This window comes from Anser anser, assembly GCF_964211835.1.
Source record: "Anser anser genome assembly, chromosome: 3".
NCBI lineage: Eukaryota > Metazoa > Chordata > Aves > Anseriformes > Anatidae > Anser > Anser anser.
In genome coordinates this window covers 49794275-49802929 of record NC_139722.1, presented here as the reverse complement: position 1 = coordinate 49802929, position 8655 = coordinate 49794275, and the positions used below count along the sequence as shown (strand labels likewise).

At 39.5% G+C, this 8655-nt stretch overlaps 1 protein-coding gene across 3 annotated transcripts in view; it reads left to right on the top strand.

Annotated features, from left to right (window-relative positions):
• Positions 1 to 8655, top strand: part of SESN1 (sestrin 1) — a 75492-nt gene that overhangs the window by 513 nt on the left and 66324 nt on the right. The window contains exon 2 of one of the 3 annotated variants that reach the window (XM_083831882.1): positions 366 to 459. The exons of the other annotated variants lie outside the window; for them this stretch is intronic. The gene's annotated coding sequence lies outside the window, so the exon portion shown is untranslated. The remainder of the gene's footprint in view (positions 1 to 365; positions 460 to 8655) is intronic. 3 annotated transcript variants of the gene reach the window in all.

Genomic DNA, 8655 nt, shown 5'->3' with positions numbered 1-8655 from the left:
GAGGGAGGCGAGGGCCGGCTGCGGGGCTGCCGGGGCAGGAGTTGGACTCGATGGTCCTTAGGGGTCCCTTCCAGCTCGGGATACTCCGTGGTTCTGTGACAGCTCGGGCGCCTTTCGGTGCTAACCGGGCTGGGGTACCCCCAGAGCGCCTCGTGCAAAAACAGGAAAGATTTGGGTCTAAACATCCGTTGGTATATACCTTCTCCAAACTTTTCTTTCTTTCCCGACCCATAAGCAGTCCAGCCAGCACAGGATTAACTTTACTGACCTGCTGTGCTAACAAAAATAAATGTTACTTTGTACTCTTCCACTGTTAACAGTCTAATTATAGTCGCTGGCGTCCCAATTTGCTTGCTCACCTACAGCTTTTGCAAAGGTCCTGAAATTCTGCGTGCATCAAAGGGTACGGCGGCTCTGCTAAAAATACTGCTTTCTGCGGGGTAGGAAAAGGAAATTAAGGTATGTCTTTTACTCGCAAGCACATACATAGAGCTGTACTCAGCACTAGCTCCCTGATTCCCGCTATTGTGCTTTTTCCCCTTGAACATTAACAGTCTTCATATGGGGGAAGCAAAGGAAGAAAAATGTCCCTGTGCCTATATATATATATAGATTTTGAAGGAACTTGTAGCTAGTTCCATTTTTTGGCTCTGTTCTACTTTGAACTGATTCAAAGAAATTCTTGGTTTGGATTATTGAAGCTGACAGAGACTTATTTTGTAGAACTTCTCGATAGGGTGCAATGTGATAAATACAGTATAATTGAAATTATACAGTGTGAACTGTATGGGGCATTTTTCTTGAGGCAGATTTTACCAGTAAAAGCTGTAAGTGTATGTATGTTGTATATATGAGAAAGGTTCGAGGATCATACTGTTTCTCTTAAACAAACAACAACAAAACCAATAAAACCTGAAAACTTAATCTGGCACCTTTGCCTCAGTATCTCGCCTGTTAAAAGATTCAGATGAGAAGTAAGGTGGCCTGTTTCGGTAAGAGTGATGAGTTGCTGGAACATACTGCTAAGGGAAGACATGTTTTTACCAGGCACCACTTGTCAGAGCCCATTCAAAGGCCAAATGTGTGGTGATCTCTGACCTGAATTTTGGAGGGGGTCAGGCACCTGATCTCCTGACTTTCTTTTAGTTTTACATATATGAAGTTACTGGAATGTTAAACTATTAGTCTTGTTTAGGGACTTTTTTACTAGCTTTTCTGGTAGCTCAAATAGTTCCAACAGAAAACAGGCAACTGCTTTTCCACTCAGCAAGCCCAAGTTCAAAACCCATGGTTGTGAAAGAGGTACATGAATATGAAACCCATTGCATTTACACAAGCTGCAGCAAAGGGTTTACAACAAGTTAAGGAAATAAAATCAAATCCAACGTGACTTGAAAAAAATCTTTGAAAGCTGCTGTTGTAACTTTTCTTCTTAAGTTTCTTTTCTTCTTAGGAATAGATCTAAGAGAGAAATATTTTGTGATTATAGAGTGGCAAGTCTTGGCTCTCATACTCGGAAATGAAAGTGTTCGTTGTAATCTTTGGATAAGCATTTGTGGAAGAAATAATCCCATCCAAGTATTCCAGTTTGGATGCTGCAGACTATTGTCAGGCATGAAATGGTTTTTGGTTGATGGCCAAGAGGAATCTTATTCAAATCTCTGCAGTGAAGATGGCAGATAAAGCAAACTATTAAATGTAGTTATCCCACGTAACTTTTAGCAGTGTTTCTAAAGGTAAATAGCTTAGTACCATTATAAATGCAAAATCCTGTTCAGGATAGTATCCTTGCTAAAGGATTCACTTGTATAATGTTATCTCCCTGTGCTGGGATAAGGCTTTAAGCCCACAGTGATACATTTCATTATGCTGTCTAAAACTTATTCCCTACCAAGTTAAGGGCACAGAGCCCAGGGCTGGGAGAGGCAGCTCTGAACCCAAAGGTTTTTCTTCTGGTAAAGGGTAGTGCTGCTGTCCTCCCTCGTGTAGGACGGTCAGTCTCAGGCTAGTAGTCAACATAGGCTGAATTTTTTGCATGAAATGCGGGTTTGGAAAATGTGCTTTCTTAATCTTTCTGCCCTGCATTCAGGATAGGTCAGTGAGAAAACCAAAGACCTGGATTTTCCATGTGACCTAGTAGCTATTTCTTTCAGGAGCTGGTGTCTTCTTGCCTGGTGGGGTAACCAACACATATATAGGTGCAAGCAGCTATGCTGCTAGTGTTTTTGTGGATTTCTGTCTGGAGCAGGCTGGTAGAATATATTATATGGCTAGTGTAAGCTGCAGGCTTGGCAGCAGCCTATTTCAGCATGGCTCCTTTATAGGATCCTAGTTTGGCATCCTCAGAGTCTGCCTTTGTTATGGTCTTTTATTTTTTCCTGGAGAAAAATCGCTCTGAAATATAGTGGAATCCTAATTGTGTGACTTTATTCTTTGTTTCTGATTAATAAATAGTATTGTCTGTATCAAAGTGTGTAAAAAATTATTGCTTAAAATTAATTCCTGTTTCTCTGACTTGTATGCAGGACCATGAGTTTTTTAGTGTAGGTGCTACCTATCTACATATATATATATATATATATATAAAATAATGGGTTTTTAGCCTATGAGAATATTTTTAATTTCTTATTCTGATTAGACAAGTTATTTTTGCAAGAATTATTATGAAGAAAATATCAGCACACTGGCCCCTTTTTTTCTCATTTAGGCTTCCTTGCTTTTGTTAATGATATCAAACTGATAAAGTCACTTTATCACCAGATTTATCACCAAACTTTAAATATTTTAAGGCCATTTCATTTGCAGTGTTTTAACAAAGTGAGATCGACTTTGTGTGTTTTTACATTTGAAAATATCTCAAAAAATCAGTTGTCAGATAAAACCCCAAATATATCAGAGCTTTTTGATGCCTTCCTGCAAGTACAGTATTGTGCACGTATTTATGTCATAATGCTCATGACCTTGCAGAACAGTGGGTCCTTCCACCTGGTATCCTAGGTGTCTGCGTGCCAACACAAATAGACGGGAATGGCCAGCAGTGGAAGGTCTTAATGTGTGATTGTTAAAACTTTTCTGTTCAGCCTCTGTCAGATTAATTAGATGTATGTACCTGGAAGGTACATAAGGTGTACGTCAGGATCTGGAGAAGAATCATCCAATGTATGAGTTTTGTTAGTTAAATTCTCTTATAACCATCCAGTGTCTTCTGGGAAGGACCGTGCAGAACACGCTACTCTGCTGAGGTATGTAAATTCATGAAAGTCGTTTTTTAGATTAACAAGGGAGTGGACTGTGAATTCGTAGGTGGAAATGAGGTTCTGCATGAATGACCACAAGGTATTAGCCTACAAAACATGGAAGATGACAAACAGCAGGATAAAACCCACAGATGTCAAAATACTCAGAATTTGGCATGTGAAGCTTGACTGGAGGTATATCTAAGGAAGAAAGAAACTGGTCTCAGAGTCTTTGAGAAGCAACTTCACGGTACTAAACACTTCTCTTGAAGGGGAAAATTAGTAATGAAAGATCTTTGCTCTCTGTTGACCTCTTCTTTGATGTGAAACTTGCAAAATGCAGAAAATGGGAAATGGAAGTTGCTGAAGATGCATGTGAAGTGCAGTAGGAAATGTTCGGTTGTCCCAGTTCTGCTTGTACGTAATAAGGTGCATATTGGAAGAAAGTAAGGAAGAAAAGATCCACAGATTAATGGACTAAGAAAGAGATGGTGCTAAGGTGATTGAAACCTTCTCTGAAATGGTTAATCCAGCAAGTGTAGTTAAGTCATGACAAAATGGTAAATAGTGCTTGGCCAGGATTAGGGGGAAAACCTGCAGATTACTTAGATAAGCAACAGATTTTTCTATCTGGTAGGGCATGATGAAATTCATTCCAAGGTGCTTAAAAAACCTAGTTGAAGTAATCTCAGACGTGCTAGTGGAGAGATGTAGTAGACTGAAAAACAATAATAGTGCGTACCTCTTCAGTATGACCTAAGTGGGGTGGGATGAAGAGTGAACTGGTGGGTTTTACTTCAGCTGAAGGAAAAAATAATGGAGAAGTGATAAAACATGTCTTCAGTGCCTAGAGAAAAGGTTGAGCAGCAGCTGAAACAGACTTACCCAGGGTAAATGATTTTAAGTCTAGCATTTCTTCCACTTCTGTGATGGCGTAACAGGTCTTACAGTGCAGAGGGACTGATAGATTGAAGTCATTGACATTCACACAGTATTCTCATTAACAAGCTAGGGAATTATGAGCCAGAAAGTACCACGCGGTGAGTAAAGCTAGCTGGAAAACTTGCGCCAGAAGGTGAGCAAGGTCTGGACAGCCAGCGCTTGATGCGGGTTGTGCAGGTTCTGGCCAGCGCCACCTTGATTAATGATGATGTGCATGTGATGAACTGGAGAGTACAAGGTGGCAGGGAGGGTCAAAATACTGGAGAAGAACAACAGAATTTAAAATTACACTGATATTGGATGGGAACCTGCAACGTATCTTTGAGATCTGACTTATTTATTTTTGTGAAGAAAGGTTGAAGAAATTGGTGGTACGGTCAGCTAACAGGAAGGCTAACATAGTATGTTCCCAGATAAATGGGGGATGGAGGGGACAAAAAGACTACTGCAAAGAAGAAAACATGAGCTGGAATGAATGGCCGGTTGATCTGAAGTGCAGTGAAACCTGAGTTAGACATTTGTAGGAAAAAATCAAGGATTAGGGAAGTAAAGCAATGGCATAGGCTGTTGAGGAAGAATGAGTCACGTTCATCACTAGAACTCTTTGTCTAAAATGCTCTGAAGCATCAGTCAGGAGTGATAGGTTTGTTATCTCCCTGGGAAAGGGCGAGCATTGCCAACTGGCTGCCTTTTACTTCCAGCCTCTGTGTTTTGTGATTGTGAGTGCTGGGGGGGCCTCTCAGTGCTTTCCCTTTGATCTCCACGACCAAACTTAACAGATGGGTGGCACCAGAACATGAGGAGACTCTGCCTCTTGCTGAAAAGCAACGGTGGCCTTGGGAGGACTGCAAGTACGTTGTCGGTGGTTTGGTTTTTGTTTTTAGGTCTGCTGCTCTAGGGAATGAACGTTCTTGGTTGATCTCTGTGGTGCTTAATTGTAGAGTAATGAGAGGGAAACTCAAATATGCTCCTTGTTCTCACATGGCTTATCCTGATGGCTCTCGTATTAGGGTGCAATTCAGGAGACTTTGGTTAACTTCCCAGATCTTTCATCTGCTTTTGGTGTAGCCTTTGATAAATGACTTTAAAACTTTCTCGTCAGTCTTCACAGCCTTCCTGCAATAACTCCTTAGTCAACTTGAAAACCTGGAGCTGAAAAGTGCTAGGCAGATCTACAAGGTGAAGGGATTTCTGTCTGAGCTATTTGACTGTGTCCAGCTGCACAATAGTGATGTTTCCCCATGCTGCTTACTGTTGGTCAGTCACTGCAGAAAGGTACCTCACAGAAGATTTATGGTTTGTTCAAGCCCGTGAATTTAGTTTCCTCACTGGTGGTGGTGGATCTGCCCCATCTGGAAGCTGACTCGTTTCCTTGCATAATGCAAATGCCCATATTGTTTTTTGTTTCCTGTAGTACTCTTATGTAAAGTAACTGAAAACATATCATTTTTTTTTGTGTGAATTCACTTCAGTGTAAAAGTATGTTCTGTTTCTTCCAGCCATGAGGTGGAATGGGTTTAATTATCTATTGTAGGGTGCTCCCTTCAAAAGCCACATGTTACTCTGCCAGACTGCTAATTTAGAAAACATTTTGTCTGTTGGCTTTTTTTTTTGTCATCCAGATACTCTTGCTCTTGCTGAAGTATTAATATATGATGCACTTAAATGATAAGTCTTATTTACAGCCTCTGCTAGCCTACCAAAAGAACTAACAGTATCTCTGCCGTATTTATTGTAAACATGCTCTGCTGCCGATGGGTCTGTATCACGTATGCCTAGCGAGGCTGTGTGGAGAAGTTAAGGGAGGAGACCTAATCTTGAAATGTCAGGGAATGTTCTGAGCTGGGGTGTGGATATACATAAATAGATTTATACTACATATTTATATTTAATCTTCAATTGTTAATAGTCCTTAGCTTGTCTTTTCTCATCCCTCCTTCCTTCAGCCTACTTGTCTGCTTTCTGAAGGCTTCAGTCTTTGCACTGAGTGAGCCTTAAGGAAATTTTCTCGTGTTGAGTTTGTCAACTGCAAAATTGCCTGACCCTGAGAAGGTCTTTGGCTGGAATAAAGAGTTGCTTGAAAAGAGTGGAGGTTCTCAAAGTGATGTGAAGTGAGGCATCTGGGTCACTTCGAATGCTGTTCCTGTGTTTGGAGCCTTTCCATCCTTTTCCATGCTAGCTGTATTCCATTCTTCTTGCGTGGTAATGTGCTTCGCTGACTCAGCTTTTTCTTACAATTGTTTGGGATAAGTTGATCTGCAGCCTTAAGGGTTTATGTGATTCTGGTTTTCAGGGCCTCGGAACTAGAGTTGTTTTGAAAAGGGGTGTGGAGTGAAGCAGGCGCTTGACACTGGCTCGGTGAATTTTTATTTTCTGACTGAATTGAAGTGCTTTAAACTAAAGAAATTAAACACAAACATTTCCTCATCTCTATTTACTGCTAAGGTAAGCAACTGTAGGGAGTACATTTGTTGCTTACGTAAAAAGGAAACAAAGTTTTGTTTCTTAATTTTATTTTTTTTTCATAAGAAGTAATATCTAGAGATCTGCAGAGCCAGAAATATTTGAGCTTGAATGCATTGTGTAAGTAAGAGCATCTGCTCTTCTGATCTAGCAGGTGGCATGCTAACTGTTTTAGACTTCTTTTTGCTTCTGCTTTTCTCACTAGAGACTATTGCAGAGGTTGGCTGTACCTTTAAACTCCTAACTGGAGATGATCCTTTCCACACTCGTGTATTTGAATGTCAGTTTAGGCCTTTATCTTAAATTATTTTTCACACCCTGATGTAGTATGGGTAGCAGTGATCCTTCACCTCTCTGCACTGATTTTGCTAAAAGTTCTGCTCAGCTTTAAATTGCCAAAAAGCCAGCTTATTTCTACCCTCTCTTTAAAATACTTATAATCTAGTTTCCGTATTTAATATGTAAATAACTGTCTTCATTTTGAGACATTGGTTTGCATTTGGATGCTTCTTTACTCATATATGGAGAAATTTTAAACGTCTTCAAGATGTTCAATAAAAGTGAAAAGCACTAAGAATTGGGAAAGATTTAGAAGTTAACATACTATAGAAGCATTAAGCACAAAAAAAAAAAGTATGGGCTCGTAGGTTATATAAAATAATACATTTTCATCAAGTTTTACCAAAATGGATTGTTTAAAAGAAAATTGTTGTCTTACTGTTACTACCACCAAGTGAGCATTGAAGACATTCTTGCTGCTTTGTCTTCTTACTCCTGACTTCTTCAGGTCCGTGTTTCTCCTTTTAAAATAAGCGTGGAAAAGTACTGAATATACCATTGTGGGACAGAAAATAGTTCTGAAGGCTTGAGTATATTTTCCTGTGGATACTGAGTGTTGAAATTTCCAAAAATATGATTTGCTGTCACACGTATTCCAGTAAGTTGTTTACAGTTTAAGGATGAAAAAAAAAAAAAGGAAAAGGCTCAGAGCTCTCTCCAGAAATCAAGTCAAACATGGAAATCTTCACTTGGACCTACATCCATGAATTAAATCCAAAATGTTAAGTGGTGGTTTTTCTGTTGTTTACCACTTTCTTGAAGTTTCCAACAACTTAGACTTTTTTTTTGTTTGCGTATTCTTCTGGAAAGCTTGAATTATATCATTGCCAGAAGTTGGCTTGGGAAGGTGAACTGGTTTACTTCTTTTTAAACCTAGTATGCAATTAACCATTTTCGTTATTCTAGCTTTGTGTAGAAACCAACCTTCTTCTTTCAAGTCACTTTGAGTCAAAAGTACCCAGCATTGTGTACCAGTGCCTGCATATCACCCGAAAATGCATTGAGCTGGTATTATGTTAAAAATAGAGGCAGTGCTACAATGCATACTGCTAATTATGTCATGTAATCTGATATAAGTCTTCCTTCTGTGCATCTACAAGCACTTGCTTTCAATCCAGGCATTGTGCTAAAAGAACGCACAGTGCTTCTGAAAACGTGTTGGTTTTTAAATGAAAATAAATTAGAAGTTATAACTGTTTTTCTCACTTTTCTATTCTTTCTAAAGTCAGCAGTAAGATTTTCTCAGTTGCAGTTCTCTACTGCCAATTCTTTTCTCAACCTAAACATCCAGCTCTGCGAACCCAAGTTTTGAGACTCAAGACGTAACAACATCTTTGTTAAATTTTTTCCCCTAGGATATTCTTGCTTGGTGTTGAATTGTTTTTAAAGTTTTCCTTCTGAAATAAGTGTTTCAGTTGAGGACTTCTTATCTCCTAGGGAGTAAACATGAATAATATATTTGCTCAAAGGAGGAACAAACTTGAGAATGAGAACTTATTTAAAGCTCTAAAACCTTTCCTCTGTGCTTTTCTTTTCTTCTCTGTCTCTTTGAAGGAGAAAGGGAACCTCTTCTCTGAAAGGCGTTTCCATTGCAGCTTGTTGCTGAGCCTCCACTGGTTCTGGTGTTTTGGTGCAACAAAACTTCTAACTTTAAAATGAAGACAGTTTGCCAACA